This window comes from Adiantum capillus-veneris, chromosome 6 (assembly GCF_014529385.1).
Source record: "Adiantum capillus-veneris isolate H3 chromosome 6, ASM1452938v2, whole genome shotgun sequence".
In the NCBI taxonomy this organism is placed as follows: Eukaryota; Viridiplantae; Streptophyta; class Polypodiopsida; order Polypodiales; family Pteridaceae; genus Adiantum; species Adiantum capillus-veneris.
The window spans coordinates 30,055,509-30,078,670 of NC_140936.1; the positions used below are offsets into that span (position 1 = coordinate 30,055,509).

Here is a 23,162-nt window from a genome sequence, read left to right on the forward strand (position 1 = left end):
AGTTCAGTAGCTGTCCATCCAAATTTGACTGGAGCAATTTGAATGTTTCTATGGTAGCAGAGAGAGATACTCAGTCCAGAGTAGCAAGGACTCCTTCAAAGGGCTATTCAGTACAGAAGACCAGAGCATAGCACATTCCCCGGGTAGGAATTGAACCTACGTTCTTGTTGACTAAGATCAACAGCTCTGCGACTAAGCTACCGAGGACAAGAACCCACATGGACTGGCACCACCAACACAAAATCTGCATTTGCCCGATGATTACTTGTTCGTCATCCTGGTGCGCATGCAGCTTTCAACCCTGATGAATTCTACTTCAACAAGGCAGTCCAACCGCAAGCATCACTCCAGCTATCAATCACTTCAGCTTAGCATACCTTCCTTTACATGCAACTAAACTTAACAATTGCAAATAAGTATACCAATCACAGTACACAATTTTACTGCATGGCTTCTTGTGATATATAAGGTCTGGCAAATTTATATTGAAAACCACCAAATAACTGAACATCAACAAACTAAGCACTCGTACTCTGCAAGCCACCTCTAAAGTGGAAATTGCTTTGCTACAATCTGCATCTTGGGCAGGCACAGGAAAACAACTTGCCCAAAATTGTCATGATGAAAAAAAAAGAGGGCATAGAAGCTCACTTATCCTTCATTTCCAAGGCATCAGAAAAACCTGGTGCTTGCTTTACCGAGGTCTTCTTATGGTGGCTGCGATGACACAAGAGTTCGCCGTTGACAATCAATAGCAGACTTTATATGGTGGCCATTACAAAAGGGTAACTTGATTAACAATATCCTCTGAATGAACAGAGGGATTGGTATCAAAGAATAGTAAACGAGTATGTAGAGACTTCACTTCAGTAAATTCCGGACCAGCCTTGCAAAATAGTGCAATGCACCCAAGAAGTCATAAAATTCTAGAATACAATGTCTTGGAAGCTCCAGAACATTGTAGTAGTCATTGCGGAGCTAAACAGCTTCCTGACAATAAAGTACCTCTGGATTCAAGATTACATATTCTTTACGTGAAACAATAAGAGCAGTTCAATATATTGATGTATAGACAATATCCAATGATGTGCCTTCCTTGAGATAATTATGTGTCTTTGCCTCTTGATGTGAAGAGCTGAAATTCTTCAACTGCTGCAAAATCACCCGCCATACAAGGGTGAAGGCATACAGCAATAAGAGAGACATGCTTAGGGAGATCCACATACCAGTAATAGGAGCCATGTAGTGCCACTTCAGGTCCTCTGCATCCAAAACAAACACAAAACAGCAGCTGTGGCAATACCACCGCCCCAGCATGCTCTGCAAGCACCACTCCCAAAAAAACGGGCAATTACTACAATTCTGTTGTGCCGCTTGACCCGAGGTACCACACACGTTTTGACAGAATATCATAGGTTCTTGTTATACCATGAAGGTGCACAATTCAGAGCCTTTGGTTAAGTTCCAAATAATATGAATCATATGAATAATTTGATTGTGATGTATGTAAAAAGGGCACACGGTTTTGCTTAGTAAACTTACACTACTATATATTGGTACTTATCGCTGCTAGATACACAATACAGACTAGGATCAATGCAATGAGTTCATATCTTGTACCTTATAAATAGAATGATGCAGATCAATGTAATGAATTCATATCTTGTACATAAAAATTGACAGAATGACGTAAGAGGAGCTTATTAAGGGTAAAACATTCATACCTTGTACCATATAAATTGACAGAATGATGTAGATGAGGATATCAAGGTTAACAGCTTCATTGAGACATAATGTGGAACAAAATATTTCGAAAATTAGAAGAGAAATAAGAATTTTAACTGAATCTACATGTACCTATTTAGCTTGGGGAAGTTAATACCTGTGGCATGCACCCTGCCAGAAGTTAATGCACACTCCCCTACCCGAAGACTCGAATTGTCTAGTCCAAATTCTCATCTTAAGTTCATGCAGAAATGCAATAGCGAGTAACATGCGGAGCCTTTCGTGTTAGAAGCTCTCACCAGCATCCAAGTGCCAACCACCGTAGAATTTGTGGCTAATAATATTTGCAAAATACACCATGGAAGGCAAGATTACACGACTACAAGAACACTCGTAGCCAAAGCCACTACCTCAGCATTACAGTCGCTAAATGTACCACTATCCGATACATAAGGCTAGCACATCTGAAACACGCTACTGCAAGAGAAACGTAACAGTCCTTCGACTCGCATACTGCACAGTGAGATGAGAAGACCAAACTGACTGAATGCTATCTTATGAAGGCCAAAATTGGCGGCAGTCTATTGGAGATGTTGCATGGCTCTGCATAGCCTCTCTCCTAAACTACTTGAGAAGCGCTTTGTACACCTAAATTATGCCCTGCTACTGCAAGGAAAACATGGAGTGGAGTCCACTGCAAGAGCATAAAATACAACCCCTTGAAAGATTAAACCTATTCTGCTCTTTCCAGATAAAGCTCTTCTACCGGGTGTCCTCCACTCTTAAAACCTGCAGCAAACTCACCCAAAAAACTACCGAACCCCTCATGCAATAGTAGATTGGTTATGCCATTTCCCTCTTGAATAACAAGTCTTGAGTTCCAATTCTAGTCGGATAGATCTTTGAGGTCTCTTGGGATAGCTACCGACGTCATTAAAATTCTCTTCTTCTGCTCATCTCTCTCTCTCTCTCTCTCTCTCTCTCTCTCTCTCAAAATAAAGCTTAATAACCAAATCCTCCACTTTTCACACCTGCAAGCTCACATTCGTGTTCGACTTTTTACAATTCTCACCCCCAACTCAGAAAGGGGGCCTTGCACTCATCACACCCTTGGACTCATTAAATACTTGCTAGGAACCAGACTTTTTACAATTCTCACCCCCAACTCAGAAAGGGGGCCTTGCACTCATCACACCCTTGGACTCATTAAATACTTGCTAGGAACCAGCTTCGCCCTGTGCATATTCCAGTCAAATGCAAAACCAATCCCAATCTCAATCTCTTCACAGCAAAGATCATAATTCCAAGCAACTCTCTCTCTCTCTCTCTCTCTCTCTCTCTCTCTCTCTCTCTCTCTCTCTCTCATATTGCATTATTCGATGAAGACGTCACACTATCCTCTGACAAAAATCCCATGTTTCACTAAATATGGGCTGTAAATGAATAGATGCCTGCACACAACCAGCAAGTCCAACCATGTAAAAACAGAAACAAACGAGAAACCAGCAAAAGAACCCACCACTGGCACATAAATAAACAGCAGCCAGACACCAAGGAGAGGGTAGAGCCCCCCTCCCTACACAAAAAGTTTTTTTCCATTACTATGGATCCACCCCGTGAGCGCACCCATAGGGGAAGGATCGCATGTAGAACAACAGAAATTTACATCAACCAGAGAGATGCTACAAGGAAGCATGTTGAAATATGTCGGAATTTCCTCGAAAGCGACCAGCATACGTCCGCCATTCCTGCTACCAAAACAACCAAAGGAAACTTGAAAACTGCCAAAGTGAAGGCATGCGCAAGATGAATCTACCATCCCCACGTAGGAATCGCATGCAGGTAAGCCTAATTTTGAAGAAAATTATGAGTAGAAACATCCACACCGTGGAAAACTGCACAAACGCCGAACAGAAACGGACTCTCTCTCTCTCTCTCTCTCTCTCTCTCTCTCATGAAGTGTTATCTCGATGTTCGTTTGGCTTCTTTGCCGTCTCCGAGGGTCTCTTCTGCCGTTTTAACGGATTAATCGTTTCTTGCACTCTTTTCATCTAGTCTAGCATCGATGGCGAGCAGAGGCAGATCTGTGGTTAGGAAATTGGAATGGGGAAGATAGGCCGGTTACGCTAACCACGAATATTTCTATAAAGACCAGAGGCCGGACAATCCTAAGTGAAGGAGGCCTCCTCTTACGAGTGGCGAAATGCTTTCAATCTGCCGCCACTCTCTCTCTCTCTCTCTCTCTCTCTCTCTCTCTCTCGTGCACTGAGTCCTCTCACCAATTTTGCAGGGCACACGGGCCGGATCATCGTGTTGCTGCCACGTGCCGGGGGGGGGGGGGGGGGGGGGGGGGGATCCCTCCCCATTTTTTAAGAGTATAGATAATAACGGCAGAGCGAGTGCCCTTTACATGTGTCAAAATCCGTGAGATAAAGGCTAAATTTCAAAAATAAGAGAAGCTCCTATGCACACAATAAAGAGGGAGAGGGAGAGAGAGAGAGAGAGAGAGGCCGCAGAAGGTGGCTAGTCGTACTAGTCTTGTACCTACGGGGAGGACATATCCAACTATAGACCAAGACGTCCACAACCATAATCTCATGTGAGTAGCTCTATAGCTTATTCCGAAATCATCTCAATAGAAATTCCATTCAGTGCAAGTACAAGCCACGCCATTACGGATTTTTTATTTCATAGCTCATAAGACAATGCAGGGAAACAAAAGTGGCTTGCGTTCAAAAAATGTCTGTCGGTTATCTCTTTTGTTGCAAAACTACTTGGGTGTGGTCCATTGTAAGGAGATGACTAGGGTGGATGCCAACGAATAGAAGCCATGGGAGATGGCGTGCAAGGAAGGTAGTTACCATTCGACTAGCATATCAAAACGTTGTCTTTTGCAGAGCTAGTGGATGTGCAATTGGTGAGCATCTCAAAAATGCTCAAAGGGGGGGAAGTAGTTCTTAGACGACCTATCGAAACGTTCTCTGCAGCAGTCAAAGTTGACAAGCACTCATCATAGGGTCAGTTTGTTAGCAGTTTTTGCATGCTTATCAAAACACCTCTCAAAATGATGCCTATTGCAACCACTCTAGAAAATACTTCAAGAACATTGTAAAATACTTCAAAAAATGTTGTTACCTCTGCAGTGTTTTGATAAGCATGCAAAAACTACTACAAACTCACCCTATAATGAGTGCTTTCTGACTATGACCATTGCAGACAGCGTTTTAATAAGTCGTCTAAGAACTGCTTCCCCCTTTGAGCATTTGAAATACTCACTGACTACACACTAACTAGCTTTGCAGAAGACAACGTTTTGATATGCTAGTCGAATGGTGACTACCTTCACAACAACCGGACTGTTGGTGTTTTGATATGTTGCCTTTTGCTCATGCCTAGTGATGATGGAGTTTTGAGATGCAAGCCTATGAAATTGTTGGTATGTCTTGCGTCAATGAGAACAACTTTGTTTGACAACGATGAGCCTCACAATTAGCAACGCTATATTTGTTATTATTGATAGAACCATACATTTATATGATTACTTTGCCCATGCAAAGTCCACATATGGAGTGGTTCACAACTGAGTGTACTTGCATGCCAAAGGGCATGTTCACGAGTGTAGACCACATAGGGCTTAAAAACCCAACACCCGTTAGGTATATCAGCAAAGAAAGTCACTTTATTCAAAAAAAGTAAATAAAGTCAACATTTATTGAACAAGTATGTTAAATTGTGGGATTGTCGTATAAGGAGATGTTGTAAGAGGTGCTACATAATGTAGAGATCTTAAGATAAAGAAGAAAATAGACTAAACACTTAGATGGTGCATTATATATGGCATTTGGGCTTATAAAGAGAATTGAATCATCAAAGAAAATTCAAATGTTATCATTAGATGTGTATTAATAGAGTATGTCGAGAAATTATGTTCATGAAGGTTCTCTAAAGAAAGAGCCAACAGTTAAACACATAAGGAAACCATATAAGAAATTATGTTCCTGAAGGTTCTCTAAAGAAAGAGCTAGCAGTTAAACAGATAAGGAAGCCATATAAGTTGATTTGGTGTATCTTTGTTGTTCTCATTAAAGAGAATTGGTAGATTCTTTGAGGAGTTTGGCACGAGCTAGTACTAGAGAGTTAGTATCTCAGCCAACTAAATGCTATAAATTATAGGTTAGTGTGGATGTTTTATTAGGCAACAAGTAATGAAGTTATCCTAAAATGTGATATCATGTGTTAGTGTGTTATGACTTGAGTTTTGACATGAATTTACAAATATAAATGAAACTAAAACGAGGAGAGAACTTACGTGATTGCTCTTTGTAAACCATCAGACTCTAAACAAGCTAGAAGAAAAATGAAGACCATCATCAAAATCATTTGTCTAATTTCAGTCAATTGTATTGCATAAATTTGTGTAGACAGAATGAAGATAACGATGTTAGCCATTCATTACGTGTAATTACAATTAAAGTAATTATCGCAATCAATCATTTAAGTAGGACAAAAGCAAAGGATGACTCTCGCAAGTTTTAAGCTCTACAAATGCAATAATAACATTCAAAAATATCAATTTATAAAGGAGTCGTACAAAAGACATGTAAGGTAAGTTGGTATGAATTAAGAATTGCAAAAAGCACTCACAAAAACAAGCTTATTGTAGGAGTGTCTAAAGGTATGATCAAAAAGGATTCTATGGTTGTCCTTATGAAAAAGTATTAACCAGCTTTCATGATAAGGCTAATGAGGTTGTTAAAATGAGTAAACGATTCTTCAAAGTCGTGCTGTTGTTTGAAAAAATAACGTTCAAATCATGCCATAATAAAATCACACATTATAGTTAAAATGATACTATATAAGAATCAATAAGATCTTGTTAAAATTCCTGCATAGGCTATATAAGGTAGCTATCAAATTATTTCCATTTCACGATACCCGATAATGCTACATAATTTTGAAGTCTCCCTCGAGGTGTTTATATCTAAAATTTACTGCTAAAAATTATGCTAGATTCTAAAGCTTAAATGATAACACGCTCATGTCAATCGCAGACTGCAACACTTACACACCCTATTGGAAAACTCCAAAAAGAGAGAGAGGGAGAGAGAAATAGGATGAAAATTTTATACACCATAAATTAAATAGGAATTCAACAATGATTGGCTCTATAGATATGATGATCATGATCATCGAGATCAAATGTAAACACTTTCACGACAACAATTCCAAGGTCAAATTGAAAGGAAATATAATGGTTCAAGATCCATGTGCCTTGTTAGCATGGGGTGTGTCCAAAGGCAAAAAAGACTATGCTTACTTTGTGAAGGTAGAAAAAGGTTGAACAAACATTTCAAACTTTCAAAGGTAGCTTCCGCCAACATAAACCTAATCTTTTTTCAAAGCTTATGGACGAGACTGATGCATGATTGGATACTGTCCCAAAAAATCACGATTGAGCTTGATACATTTTAGCTATATGAAGTAGTAGCTCCATGGAGATCTTGCGGTTGGGGGATATCCAAGGTCACAAGAAGATGACAACTTTCGTGGCCGTGTGATCAATTGTGCAATCGTAGTGGATCTCTACACCATAATAGCTTGATGACTAAAATATACATGGGACCATTGGTATACTCTTTACTCCTGTATAGACATCAATGGGGAACTGATGGGGTGTGGGTCGAGTGTTTAGCATGCACGCTTGGTGGGTGGAATCAGCCCATGAAAGGGAGCTATAGAGAGAGGGGGATATAAGTCTTTGCTTGTTGCGGGTGGGCAATACATGCAATAGTTGTTAGGATGGGTGGGTGCAAATTGAGTGTGGTTGCAAGGCTGTGGCGCAGCCAACGAAGTGGTAAAGAGAGAGAGAGAGAGAGAGAGAGAGAGAGAGAGAGAGAGAGAGAGAGAGAGAGAGAATGTCCCATTGTTAGAGGAGAAGGGGGCATCCTAGAGATAAGTGAGCAAAAATAACATAGCTCTTGTAGGCTACTAAAAGGAGAGGGGAAGCGTGAATGGATAAGAGTCAAATTAGGTGTATGTTCTACATGTGTGTGCATCTCAGGATAAGAAGTGGCCAATGGCACTGGTATTGGGGTGTTGCTTCCCTCAACGTACCAGTGATAATAAGATGAAAATGGTTGGCATTTCTCTAAAAATAGCACGGATTAGAATCGAACCAAGCAAATAAAATAATTCTTCCAAGAAAAAAGAAAAAAAAAAGACAGTTCTGTATGGAGTCATTGGTTGGCTAGAATGGATTCACACATGCTATAACTGGTGAGAGCCACGAGTGTGGGCGGCATGGTGGTGAAGTTACCATAAAAAGACATGGGGCAAGTTGCATGGATGAGACCTGTTGAGTTGATTTGCACAATTTGTGGTTGTCATAGGGCAATGCTACACACTAAAGAGCTTGCAATACAATCTATGCCCATATGTTGAACGAGTTTGTTATAGCCATTGTTTGGAGTGTAGCCATAATACGAGTGCTGCTATTTGTTGACAACTTTTGCGAGTGCGAGTGGCATGGTTGGTGATGTGGCCATGTAATGGTGCTTACTGGCAAGCAACATTGGCTAGTGATTGGTGTTGCTTATCAGCTCTATCTTTTCCTCATCAAGTGCTTTCAAGGCGCTGTCGACTTTTCCTGTAGTAGCAGGTTAAACTGCTCATTTTTCTTTTTGGTGTAAAAAATAAATAATAATAATCCATGGCTATGGGGGGACTTCCCACGCCTGCTCTATGGCGGTGCCCTCTCAAGTGATAGGTCATTGAGTTGTTTCTTGTGACACTAAAAATTCCCACTTCTTTGGCGCGTTCTTCCAATAAACTTCAAATCCGTTCTCCTTCTTCATGTTTTTTCCATTAAGTGTTCTCGGTAGTACCTCGAGATTAGGGTAGAGCAAAGCAGAGAGTTAAAAGTGAAAGCCCCTATGTCAACATCCATGCCAAGCGAGCAAACAAGTGCTCCTGAATTAGCGACCACTAAGGGCCAACCCATAGAGAGCCACATTGCATCTAGTTCAAGGGACACCCCTAGCACCTCAATCCAAGATGGAGCGTTCTTAAACAAAAATTGGGAGTATGAACTACAAAAGGAAACTTTAACCGACCTATACATAGGTCACACCTATCACGTGGGTTGGTTTGATGTCCTACAATCCACAACGGGTGCTACTAGTGTAGAGGATCAACAACAAAGAGTTTGTGAGGTCATCCATAGGGTTATTGAGCTAGAGAGACAGAACAAGGGGATCCACATGCCTTCAACGGGTCTCATGAGATTCTTGGATACAGGGAAGGCTAAACAACCAACCTTATCGCAAATGGAGACTCCATCAGTAAGTCGGATGGATCCTCCATGTGTTGTTTTGCCAGGGGTCTCAGTGCAATCTGAGCCCATAGTGATAGCTTTATCTTTCCAAGTCTAGCTCATCTTTCCCTTGATAACACCATGGCTACCATGCCTACCCCAATGATGGGCATGCCAAGAAACACGCCATGGACCTCATTTGTTAGTAAAGCACCGCTACATGGTAGCTCAATGCCTACAACAGGACCTAAACTGAAAGTCGGGATACCACAATTTGCACAGATGGATGGAGCTAGGGAGATGCCAATAGAGGAGGAACACTTAGATCCACAACCCAACTTAGATGAGAACTCTGTTGTAGAAATACACGTTAACAAGTTGGGACAATACTTTGAGGGCGATGAATCCAATGCGACCATACCAATCACTACCAAGGGATTATCTGTGAAGATAATCCTTGATGGTGGCACTGGGTTAGCATTGTGACTAAAGATTGATGGGAAACTATGGGAAGACCTCACCTTGGGACCACAACCATAGTAGTAAAGATGGCCAATGGGTCTATTGTTAAACATATTGGGATGCTAGAAGATCTCAAGATCAAGGTCTTTGGACACAAAATAAAAAATACCTTCATTGTTATGGATTTCTCCAAGCACACTATGACATCTAAGATGATCTTAGGACTTCCTTTTATCAGGGAACCACAAATGGTGCATAACTGGTCTAAAAACCATGTCTACTTGCAGTTCCAAGATTCTGTCATTTGAGTGGATCTTGTAGCTGGTCGAGCACATCCTCTAGGAAATAGATTTATAATTGATCATAGATCTGGCACCACAGTTCACTCGGCCCCATTGCAGTATTGTTACACATGTATTATGGACACTAATGTTGGGAAAGATTCTCCTTAATGGATGTTCCTGACGGGGATGAAATTCCACCACTCGTGCCTTTAATATGATAGAAGCAATGCATATAGCTTATGTTGACCTACAAATGAAGGCTTGATTGACATTGGAACCAATAGCATCTCACAAGACTATAGCCCACACGATTCAGGGTCAGAATCATCAATTGAAATCGACTATGAGGATGAAGAATCTGAGTTAAATCTTGGTGCAAATGTGGGGACAAACCATTCAGGGCCCAGTGGTACCCTATCTATAGACGTCTAGTGGTGTTCTTAGTGAACATTTGTGCCTCTAATGATGAGGAAGAGTTACATGATTACACGGATGGCACATATGGTCTCACGGATGATGACTTTGTTTTTCTCAATGATGATGAGGATAGAGGTTTAACCTTAGGGTTACCCCCCAATCTTTACAATATCCTATTCCCTTGACTCTCTCGGGGGAGTGCAAATATTTAGGTTAGGGTTCCTTATGTTGTTTGATTGTGTTCAATAAGGGTTGGTAACTACCTTCCTTGCACGCCATCTCCCATGGCTTCTATTCGTTGGCATCCACCCTAGTCATCTCCTTACAATGGACCACACCCAAGTAGTTTTGCAACAAAAGAGATAACCGACATACATTTTTTGAACGCAAGCCACTTTTGTTTCCCTGCATTGTCTTATGAGCTATGAAATAAAAAATCCGTAATGGCGTGGCTTGTACTTGCACTGAATGGAATTTCTATTGAGATGATTTCGGAATAAGCTATAGAGCTACTCACATGAGATTATGGTTGTGGACGTCTTGGTCTATAGTTGGATATGTCCTCCCCGTAGGTACAAGACTAGTACGACCGGCCACCTTCTGCGGCCTCTCTCTCTCTCTCTCTCTCTCTCTCTCTCTCTCTTTATTGTGTGCATAGGAGCTTCTCTCATTTTTGAGTTTGGTTGCAAGGCTGCGGTGCAGCCAAAGAAGTGGTAAAGAGAGAGAGAGAGAGAGGCCTATTGGTCCTCATATTCATGTAGCTCCTATCCCTCCCATTGTTTCAACAACCTATGCTCCACAACCACAACACCCGAGCTCTTAATTCAATGGGTCCATACTGGCTAGCATTAGCATGTCACATCCGACATTTGCTATGCCTAGCACCACACATATGAACTTTGGGCCACCACATGGAACAACATCGTACCAAACTTGGAACCCAAGGGCTTCCTATGCGCCAATACCTACTCCACATGTAGTCTCTAGAGCGCTTTCACCCACGGTGCCTACTCACTGAGAATATGTGTAACACGCCTGATACAGAGACCTCTTGAACAAACATCACAACACATGGTCCCTAGGTCCCAGAATGTTGTTCAAACAACATCCTTGCCACCTCCAGTGCTAGGCCCGCAACCACCACATCCAAGAATCACTTATGTGAATCAAGTGGGTTGTGAGTCATCTATTGCTTGTTAGAAGGTTGTGAGGAAGATATAGAACCTAATATTGCCTATGGGATTGATGCACTTGAAGAAAGTCCACAATACTACATGGAGAATTATTGGGGACAAGTCAAACCTGTTTATCAAGTAGCTGCTCTTGCAGCAGGAGACCAAAATATCAATTACACTGCCAAGAGATTACCTCTTCAATGAGTGTGGAGGTCCACATCGTGTAGCCGAGTGTCCTATCAAGTGGGTTGTGAGTCATCTATTGCTTGTTAGAAGGTTGTGAGGAAGATATAGACCCTAATATTGCCTATGGGATTGATGCACTTGAAGAAAGTCCACAATACTACATGGAGAATTATTGGGGACAAGTCAAACCTGTTTATCAAGTAGCTGCTCTTGCAGCAGGAGACCAAAATATCAATTACACTGCCAAGAGATTACCTCTTCAATGAGTGTGGAGGTCCACATCGTGTAGCCGAGTGTCCTATCAAGTGGGTTGTGAGTCATCTATTGCTTGTTAGAAGGTTGTGAGGAAGATATAGACCCTAATATTGCCTATGGGATTGATGCACTTGAAGAAAGTCCACAATACTACATGGAGAATTATTGGGGACAAGTCAAACCTGTTTATCAAGTAGCTGCTCTTGCAGCAGGAGACCAAAATATCAATTACATTGCCAAGAGATTACCTCTTCAATGAGTGTGGAGGTCCATATCGTGTAGCCGAGTGTCCTATTAGGCTACAAAAGAATGCTACACTAATGCAAACCAATCAAGCCTGCACGTCTATAATGCCGATACTCATGTGTAATTAGTGTGGCATAGATCATTTGATTGCCCAATATCCGAATAATCCAAATGCGCCAAAGATAACGCCATTGAATTTGATTGAGGTTACTGAGGAGCCATCACAAAGTACACCTGTGGTACCAGTAAATGTACTCACACGATTGATGCTCCAAAAAACAAAATTATATTCTTGAAGAAAGAGACACGGAATCAATTCCCCAATCTCAAAAAAAAAAAAAAAACACGAAGGAAGAGATTGCAAAAAATAACGAAGTCAAACCTCCGTTCAAAGACCAACATAGGGACTGGTGACAACCCCGTATATATGAACGACGCTGAAGAGGATTTTGATTCAAGTGAATCCAAGGAGACTAAAACGACCATTAGAAAAGAAACAATGAAGATTGTCATGAGCCACAATGGCCAAGACCGAAGAAGAAGATGGAAACTTACCCAAGCCCCACAGAGGAGATCGAGCGAGTTAAGAAATTAATGGGTTTGGTAGAGGAGACCCAAAGGGATCTAGAGCCAACATCTAGGAAAATCCACATTATCGACACAGTGTGCCCTACGCAATAGCAACCTCACAAAGTCCATAGACCACTAGCCATACCTAGTGTCATCCAAGAGGAAAGTAACTTTAAGTCATGGGAAAGTGGGCGTACTCACTTTTTGTTGGAAAGAATGTTTACAAAGGAACTACCTGACTCTATTGAAGAAATGGAGATCCCATCTTCCACACGTCAAGGGACTGAAGCCCAAAAGGTGCCGTTAAACATTGCCAAATTGATGGATTTCATGGCTTCAGAAGTTAGAACCACCATCACGTCCAAACTATATAGAGACCTCGAGCTATTCTTAGCTCTTTGAGCTTTCCTCAATGGAGGACTGAAAGTCGGGATACCACAATTTGCACAGATGGATGGAGCTAGGGAGATGCCAATAGAGGAGGAACACTTAGATCCACAACCCAACCTAGATGAGAACTCTGTTGTAGAAATACATGTTAACAAGTTGGGACAATACTTTGAGGGCGATGAATCCAATGCGACCATACCAATCACTACCAAGGGATTATCTATGAAGATAATCCTTGATGGTGGCACTGGGTTAGCATTGTGACTAAAGATTGATGGGAAACTATGGGAAGACCTCACCTTGGGACCACAACCATAGTAGTAAAGATGGCCAATGGGTCTATTGTTAAACATATTGGGATGCTAGAGGATCTCAAGATCAAGGTCTTTGGACACAAAATAAAAAATACCTTCATTGTTATGTATTTCTCCAAGCACACTATGACATCTAAGATGATCTTAGGACGTCCTTTTATCAGGGAACCACAAATGGTGCATAACTGGTCTAAAAACCATGTCTACTTGCAGTTCCAAGATTCTGTCATTTGAGTGGATCTTGTAGCTGGTCGAGCACATCCTCTAGGAAATAGATTTATAATTGATCATAGATTTGGCACCATAGCTCACTCGGCCCCATTGCAGTATTGTTACACATGTATTATGGACACTAATGTTGGGAAAGATTCTCCTTAATGGATGTTCCTGACGGGGATGAAATTCCACCACTCGTGCCTTTAATATGATAGAAGCAATGCATATAGCTTATGTTGACCTACAAATGAAGGCTTGATTGACATTGGAACCAGTAGCATCTCACAAGACTATAGCCCACACGATTCAGGGTCAGAATCATCAATTGAAATCGACTCTGAGGATGAAGAATCTGAGTTAAATCTTGGTGCAAATGTGGGGACAAACCATTCAGGGCCCAGTGGTACCCTATCTATAGACGTCTAGTGATGTTCTTAGTGAACATTTGTGCCTCTAATGATGAGGAAGAGTTACATGATTACACGGATGGCACATATGGTCTCATGGATGATGACTTTGTTTTTCTCAATGATGATGAGGATAGAGGTTTAGCCTTAGGGCTACCCCCCAATCTTTACAATATCCTATTCCCTTGACTCTCTCGGGGGAGTGCAAATATTTAGGTTAGGGTTCCTTATGTTGTTTGATTGTGTTCAATAAGGGTTGGTGTTATGAGACTGGGCACCCTCTTGTTGTAGTGGTTAACTGCAATTGGGATAGCTGGCGTAATGGTTAATTATGTGATGTCTATTTATTTTACTAATTGAGTTGATGATGATTTTGTAGAGTGGAATGCGGGGAGTTGATGAAGAGGCGACGGCAATTACTCTTGGCCATTTTATATTTGCACAATATCTTAGAACATCATTGCAATAAGCCACTATGGCTCTGTAAATAGTTGTAGTGGGAACTCCCCTTATGGGTCATGCAAGAACTAATGAGCTTCACTCTTTTGCAAAAGCAAAGTGGTTGTAAAAAGAGGGGCCTCAGTTTTTGGCACCTTAAACTCAAAAATAATATATTAAATACCAACTCCACAAGAGAGGTGCCGTGGAGTTTGGGGCTAGATTTAGGCCTTTCTCTTGCAGATTCTCTTCTCTACTCTCTTATGCTATGGTTATTTTGATGTGTACTCTGTGTAAGCTCATCTGAAAATGCTACGGAAAATATCTTTTGCAAGGCATCATCATGAAGAATTTCCTTGCTCTTTGCTCTAATTCTGCAATTTTTTATCTTATTAGCAAAATTTACATAACAAATTTAAATTTACCTTGACTTTCTCGATGATATCTTCTTGTCTGCCAAGATCGAGCCTTCATGCTCACATAATTACTCCTCCTGAAACGAAACCTTCGCTCTGATACCACTTTTGGGAGAAGAGGGGGAGATCGACCGCTTAAACAATTCAACACAAGCTTCCAAGCATCACTATCAACCTTTCCACCTCTTCTTCCAATTTCCAAGCACACACACTCACACCTAGACTATGACACACACACACACACACACACACACACACACACACACACACACACACACAATAAACATAGAATTGACATAGACATGCTTGTAAGAGAGTGTAAAAGATGTGTAAGAGATGGAGACTAGATTAGAGAGTACACAGCAAAATAACCATAGCATAAGAGAGTAGAGAAGAGAATCTACAAGAGAAAGGCCTAAATCTAGCCCCAAACTCCACGGCACCTCTCTTGTAGAGTTGGTATTTAATATATTATTTTTGAGTTTAAGGTGCCAAAAATTGAGGCCCCTCTTTTTACAACCACTTTACTTTTGCAAATGAGTGAAGCTCATTAGTCTTGCATGACCCATAAGGGGAGTTCCCCCTACAACTATTTACAGAGCCATGGTGGCTTATTGCAATGATGTTCTAAGATACTGTGCAAATATAAAATGGCCAAGAGTAATTGTCGTCGCCTCTTCATCAACTCCCCGCATTCCACTCTACAAAATCATCATCAACTCAATTAGTAAAATAAATAGACAACACATAATTAAGCATTACGCTAGCTATCCCAATTGCAGCTAACCACTACAACAGGAGGGTGCCCAATCTCGTAACAGTTGGTGCCTCTTCCCACTGATGTGCCTCCTAGAGGTATTACTTGTGTTTCCTAGTGTGTACAGGAACGCATTGCTGTTGTTGGGATTTGGACCTTCATGGAATCTTTCTCTCGTTCACTCTTCAAATCAAGCGCGATCATCAACACAAACAGGTGTTTCTTGACCATTAGCATTGCCCCTTGTCTTTGTTTTTGCATCCATGTTTGTCTGTTTTAAATGTGATTGGTAGAACAATATTCCGCACATTTGCTTAGCTTAAACATTAGATTCTATATAATTTTTTGTCATAATCCCTTGTCTAGGTTTTGAGAATTAAGCAGTCTGACTAAGCTAGTTTGACCAAGTTTGAAGTTAGAGATCTTCTCTTAATACCATGGGGAATGACTTCTTAATAATCAATGGTTACTTTAGGTTCTTATCCGATTTAGGTAGCATTATGTGCAATGTACTTGGGCTTTCTAGTGGGCTTAGTCCCTATTGACCTTTAGCTTAAGTATTATAAAGGGAGTTTACTAATGTGATGAGCCTGGGGAGGGTAACATTGTTATATGACCCCCCAAAGTTACATAATTTTCTATCATAATCCCTTGTCTAAGTTTCAAAATTAAGCAGTCTGACTAAGCTAGTTTGACCAAGTTTGAAGTTAGAGATCTTCTCTTAATACCATGGGGAATGCCTTCTTAATAATCAATGGTTACTTTAGGTTCTTAATCCGATTTAGGCAGCATTATGTGCAATGTACTTGGGCTTTCTAGTGGGCTTTGTCCCTATTGACCTTTAGCTTAAGTATTATAAAGGGAGTTTACTAGTGTGATGAGCTTGGGGAGGGTAACATTGTTATATGACCCCCCAAAGTTACATAATTTTATGTCATAATCCCTTGTACTAGGTTTCAAAATTAAGCAGTCTGACTAAGCTACTTTGACCAAGTTTGAAGTTAGAGATCTTCTCTAAATACCATGGGGAATGCCTTCTTAATAATCAATGGTTACTTTAAGTTCTTAATTCCGATTTAGGCAACATTATGTGCAATGTATTGGGCTTTCTAGTGGGCTTAGTCCCTATTGACCTTTAGCTTAAGTATTATAAAGGGAGTTTACTAGTGTGATGAGCCTGGGGAGGGTAACATTGTTATATGACCCCCCAAAGTTACAAAATTAAAATGTTGAAAACGAACAAACAAAAAAATCAAAAGTACCACAATGTAAAATGTTAAGCTAGAAGAGAAATCCTAGCTTGACTTGGAACTTCACTCACATGTATCACCTATGGTACTAGAGCCCTAAAGGTTCCCAGTGTGAGCGCTTTTCCTTGAAAAGCAAAAAACCCAAGGCATACAAAACAAGTACAGACATCAAAATTGAATCAATGTGAAAAGACTTGGGTGGTCAAAGAAAAGGAAATAAGTCATGCGATGATTTCATGAGCAATTCCTTTTATCGTAGCTTAACTACAAGGTCTTCTAGGTATAGCCTCTAGTCAGTCCCCGGACATGAAATACTTGGCTCTTGCGATTAAACAACTTAATTGACCAAATTGAGAAGCTTGCCCATGGAATTAATAGTTGACCTCTAGTGTCTTTCGATCGTTAAATTAGCATCCCAGACTTGTTTAGTTTTTGACCTTTACAACTGTTTATGCGTTTAATTATATTACAGTTTAATGTTTTACTGCTAACAAATTGTTTAATATTCTGTTACCAATCAATTTGTGTGCCTACAATTGCATATGCTGAATGCAATTACTGTGCCAATTTTGGTTGGTTTTACAGTGATGCTGAAGGCTAAGGACATTCAATCTTGAATGCTCTTCCACCTCAATGAATGGGCTTCATCTCAATAGCTTTCGAGGACGGAATCTACATCAGGAAGGGGGGCATGTTAATCGACAAGTCATACAGCAAAGTCCACACCGAGCGAATAGGAGGCTTGGTGACTGCCCAATGCTCCCTATCGCTTGGTGGTGTTGACCTTGGTGTTAAAGTCATTACATGCGATAGTGGAGTCAACACCAAGCAAATAGGAGGCTTGGTGACTGCCCAACGCTCCCCATCGCTTGGTGCTGACCTTGGCAAATGGACGTGGGCCCAGTAAACATCCACGGATATCACATTGTTTTGAGTTAGGGATCGGGCTTGTCAGTTCTATAGGTGCTTGGGTGATCTCTGATGAGAGACGCACCACATATCTCATTTGATACTATTTTTACTTTGACCATCCATTGTGGACACCCATGTGTGAATGGGTTAAACTCTTATAAAAGGTCTATTTTGACCTAAAATCCTTATTCTCTGAGGTGTAAGCTAAGAAGTTCTCTTGGTCCATCTCTGTCTCCTTCTTCTTCATGTGCTCATAGGTGTGTGTGTGTGTGTGTGTGTGTGCACGCGTTTGAGAGAGAGAGAGAGAGAGAGAGAGAGAGAGAGAGAGAGAGAGCATTGCGGTGGCATCGGCGCCGGTGAGGCGGTTGAACGCGGCATCAGTGGTGGCTCCTTCCTTTTTGCAGCACAGAATCCTTCACGATGGAAGCATTGAGTGGTAAGTGACACATCATTGTTCTTTGAGCTTGCTAGGACTCTCTAGCTGTGTGTTTGTAGCCTTTCAAGGCTCACACATAGTGCACAGGCAAGTTCTCAACCTTCAACACATACGGCAATGTGTACAGGGGGCAAAAACAAAAGAGAAGAAAAATACTATCCAAAGGCAAGAACACTAAGGTTTAGCTTGTATCATGCTCGTCTCCCTAATCATCAAAATATAACACATGTTGTAGCATGATTCATCTTTCATGTTAAATCTTCATCTCATGGCTGTCAAAACCCCAAAGAGCATCGTCTACGCTCTGATACCACTGCAACTGACGGGTGCACAAAGTGCCTTTTAGAGTTCTATGTATACCACGAGAGAGAAGAAAGGAGAGGAGGGAAGAAGGACATAGAGTGGGCATTTTCCTCTTACACGTAGTTACTTATTGATTTTTTGAATGCTCAAAATGATTACAAATTGCCCGCCTAGACATAAAGTGACCATAGCTCATAAAGAACACTTTAATAGTGAAATATTCATAAACTTTCCATTGTCACGGGAACCGAATAATAGAGATAGACAGCAAAACAGAGGAAGAAATCTTTGTATTGATAGTGTTTGATACAACAGAGGAGCAAAATATATATGGGCGCACTCCGTTGTACGGAGCTCGAACCTCCCGACCACCCCCGAGCTTCAATTCGCTTGCATGAAGCGTCTCACTCGCACTCGCACTCTCACTCGCACTCGCACTCGCAGAAGAGAGATTGGTGAATGATCCCCAAACGCACCACCCGTCGTGCTTTTATCCTTCTTTTCCTCGAAAAGCCTGCACGATTTTCGTACCAAGTATACCTGCGAGAATAATATAAGAACGTGATCGCTAAGAGATCCGTAAAGGTTAGATTTCTATCATGACACTTTGCACAGATCCTGTTTCACACATTGATTTCTGCATCGCCTACAAAATAGCCAAAAGAACATACTCGTGCAACCAATTCAACATGATAATCAAAGTAAAAAAACATAATTATATACCTTCATAATCTCAATTGTCATACTCTATCATGAAGAAACAATCCACTTCTTGGTTGATAGCAGGGAGAACTGTATGATGTTGTATGTCTGTCTGTCCCTGTGTACACTACACTGCTGCTGCCTTCTGTTTGTTTTCATCATAACTTTTACAAACGAACTCAGAACAAAGCAATCCAGGTACTCAAAACGATGGGAATAGGTCTGGTCTACAAGGTAGCGCGGACAGAATTGCAAAACACGTCTTTGTTTGGCTAAAAATGCAACTTTTAGGTCGCGACTCATAAAACCTCTATTTTTGGGTCTCCACTACTTTTACAACTTATTTTAAGCCTACCCATGCATTTTAAGCTAAAACACATAAATATAAAACATTGATATTAATAAAAATCTCAATTTTACTGTTCATAGACAGACTATCTGTTATTCATTAATCTTTATCAAATCCGTCTTTAGTGTATTATTTAAAAAAAAAGAATATATGTTCTCTCTTAATATCTCAACTCATTCGTATAAGCTGTATTTAATAGACTATTCAACAATCTTTCAAATCGTGCTAACGAAAGATATGTCCTGCTACATTCTTTTTGACTTTAAGAACTTCAAAGACTAGTCCTATTACATTCTCCCCTTATCAAAATTAACTCTGTCCTCAGAGTTGGTCTAAAGAGAGGAAAATTCTCTTTGCAAAACACTAAGATCAACCCATGATGCATCCTCTACTGGATAGTTCTGCCACTTAACCAAAACTTCCACAATGTCTCTATTTCTCAGATGTTTAAAACGCCTATCTAGTACTAAGTCTGGTTCTACAGTCAATGGTCCGTCATCTTTCAACTTAGAGTTGTCCTCTAAAACATGATGCACATTAGGAACATACTTTTTCAATAAACTCACATAGAATACATGATGCACTTTAACATGAGAAGGCAATTCCAATTTGTAAGCTAATGAACCAATGCGCTTCAAAATTTTAAATGGACCAACAAATCGTGGAGACAATCTTCTATCATTTTCAAGAATCAAATGAGACTTCTCAGGAATAACCTTTAAAAAGCCATATCACCAGTTTCATACTCCACAACACGATGTTTCTTGTCATAATACAGTTTATGTCTCTTTTGAGATTCTCTAATATTCCCCCTGATTTTGGCCAACTCGTTATCCATTTTCTCAAGCATCTCACGTGATAGTTCTACCTTATTCCTCGAGCTAAGAAAATTTATAGGTGTGGGACAGTTATAGTCATACATTGCTTCAAACGGAGTCATCCTAATAGATGAATGATATGAACTGATGTATGCAAATTCAACCAAAGGCAAATATTCATTCCAATTAGATTGGTTTTCATTGACATACATTCGTAACATATCTTCTAAAATACGATTCACTCTCTCCGTTTCCGCATCGGTTTGAGGATGGAAAGCATTAGACATGCGTAACTGGGTACCTATAGAGTCAAAAGTCACTCTCCAGAAATGAGAAGTGAACTTAGAATCTCTGTCAGACACTATGCTCTTGGGCATGCCATACAAACGAAATATCTCTTTCATAAACAAGTATGCAATGGTCAATGCAGTATCAGTTATTTTTACAGGAAAGAAGTGAGCTTGTGTTGTGAGTCTATCTACCACCAGAAAGATCGAATCATACCCTCCACGAGTAGTAGGAAGTCTAATGATAAAGTCCATGGATATACACTCCCACTTCTGTAAAGGAATGTCTAAGGGTTGAAGGTCACCAGGCATCCTCTTATGCTCAATCTTAACTTGTTGACATTGAAAGCACTCACACACATAATTCTTAACATCCAATTTCATACGCGGCCAAAAGAATAAGGTTTTAATCTCTTTCTCTTTATCCCCAGATTCTTGTTTAATCTCATTAGCAAACACAAGCAACGTCTCACACCCTTATCTAAGTCACCTTATCAATTCCATGGCCAAAACTAGATTTAGAATCTCTTTGTTTCCACGAAGAGTGTGACTTATCATCATCAAATGATTAAAGATATATTTTTCTTTCTTAACAATCAATCAAAACATGATTTTCAATCATCTAATTGATACCAATGATAATATCATGCATATCAATGTTTATGATATAGAAATCATCTTTATGCTTCCGACTCTTCAAAGACAAAAAAAACAAATTTTCTACTAACTCTTTCGTGAAACTATTATTACCATTGGTTAAGTCCACAATTCTGTTGACTTCTCGATTTAATTTTAAGTTTAATTTCTCAATCAATTTAGACAATAAGAAGCAATGAATACTATCTTTCCATTCTTTTGCATATTCCATAATTCATTATGCGTTTACCACATGTCGATTGCAATAAATAAATATTTATCAATTTCCATTATAGAGCCTCAGGGGGAGGGAGAGAGAGAGAGAGAGAGAGAGAGAGAGAGAGAGAGAGAGAGAGAGAGAGATTTTATTATCATCCTCGGAGGTCAAATATGACTTATGGGACCAAAGCTACATGTGATGTAGTATGTGTATGGCTGATGAGTGACTCTCGATGCTCCAAAATTGTAATGATGATAGTCGCAATGGAGAGCCCACACTGTGGCTAGGAGAGGAAAGTGTGTGGGTCTAAGTCATGGCTGAAAATGTGAGAGAAGCAAGTTTGGATGTGACCAAAAGGTGAGCATTCTAGTAGTGTGTGGTACTCAAACTCTTGAACTTGCAGTGAGCATAATGTGCACAGTCAATTTGACTCTTCTCCATTTCCCCAACTCCCTGTCTCGCATCGAAGGAAATGGAAGCCAAAATGGATGCGATAGTGCTTATCGCCGACAAGGGGATCGGCTCAAGCATGTAAGTGTGAGTACGGTTTCCTCTTTTAGCAAAGAACATGGTTTTGTAGTTGGGGGCAATATGGGTGGTGTAACGTATGAAGCGTGACCCACCGGATTTCTCCCAAGCCGTAATACAGCGTTGTAGAAAAGCTTCATTCACTTGGGAGTCAATTGAAGCACCATGTAGCAAGTGTAATGCATCCCATCTCCCAAACCACTTCTTTATGTCTTGAATCCATCCCATGCTCAAGATCTTGCTTTTATGCGTCTTTTAAACTTTTTTGCTTGCTTTCCATGCAATTGTATAGGAAGTTGATGTGAGGGGTTTTGACGCATCTTTATCACGTACTCCACAACCCTTTCCATGCCCATAACCTCAATTGGAAGAGATCTTGACTCAAAAAGTAGGAGCATATATGGTGTTTGTGTCTTAACTTGGAGAAAGTTTGTAAGAAAACACTTTTGGAAATTATCAAACTCTTTCCAAGTAGACTTTGAGATGCTCCCAGCCCACACTTCAACTCCATAAAGAAGAACCGGTGTCACCAATACATCAAGAAGATACTTCTTGAGAACCCAAAACTTGATGTTTCCCTCATTACACACGTTCTCAAATGCACATTATTCTCTCTTTCCGACTTCCAAATGACGCATAGCACATTCATGCCACTTGTGATTGCACGGAACCTCAAGGTCAAGGTACTCAAAGCTCTTAACAACTTCAAGTGTCTCATTGTTGTACACAATGCATGGCTTCTCCTTATGGTTGGTCTTAACAAGCATAACCTTTGTTTTGGATTTATTCGCAATCCGCCCACTATGCAAGAAAAAGTTCTCAAGGACAACCATAAGCTTTTGTGCATCTTCTAAAGTGTGTGCTAGAAGCACTACATCATCCGCATACAATAAAAGCATGATTATCGCAATGCAAATAGTGACCTCTTCAATGCCTTCGTCTTGCATAAAGTCAAGTACCATTTGTTCCAATTGATCAATGCATAGACCAAAGAGAGTTGGTGACAACATACATTCTTGTTTAACCCCAATAGTGCTTACAATTTTTTTTGAAATTTCTCTTCCCATGGGCAATTGACAAATCACCTTCTCATAGATTTGAGTAACCGAAATCATAAACTCACTTGGCACTTGGAGTTCTTCCATCCTTCT

General features: G+C 40.4%; 1 long non-coding RNA gene across 1 annotated transcript; it reads right to left on the reverse strand.

Annotated features, from left to right (window-relative positions):
- Positions 1–470: 470 nt before the first annotated feature.
- On the reverse strand, positions 471–3,965 carry LOC147455301 (uncharacterized). The gene is made up of 2 exons (XR_015188338.1): positions 1,227–3,965; positions 471–1,152 (listed from the first exon to the last, which is right to left on the reverse strand). It is a non-coding gene; the product is annotated as an uncharacterized LOC147455301 (long non-coding RNA).
- Between the last annotated feature and the right edge of the window lie 19,197 nt (positions 3,966–23,162).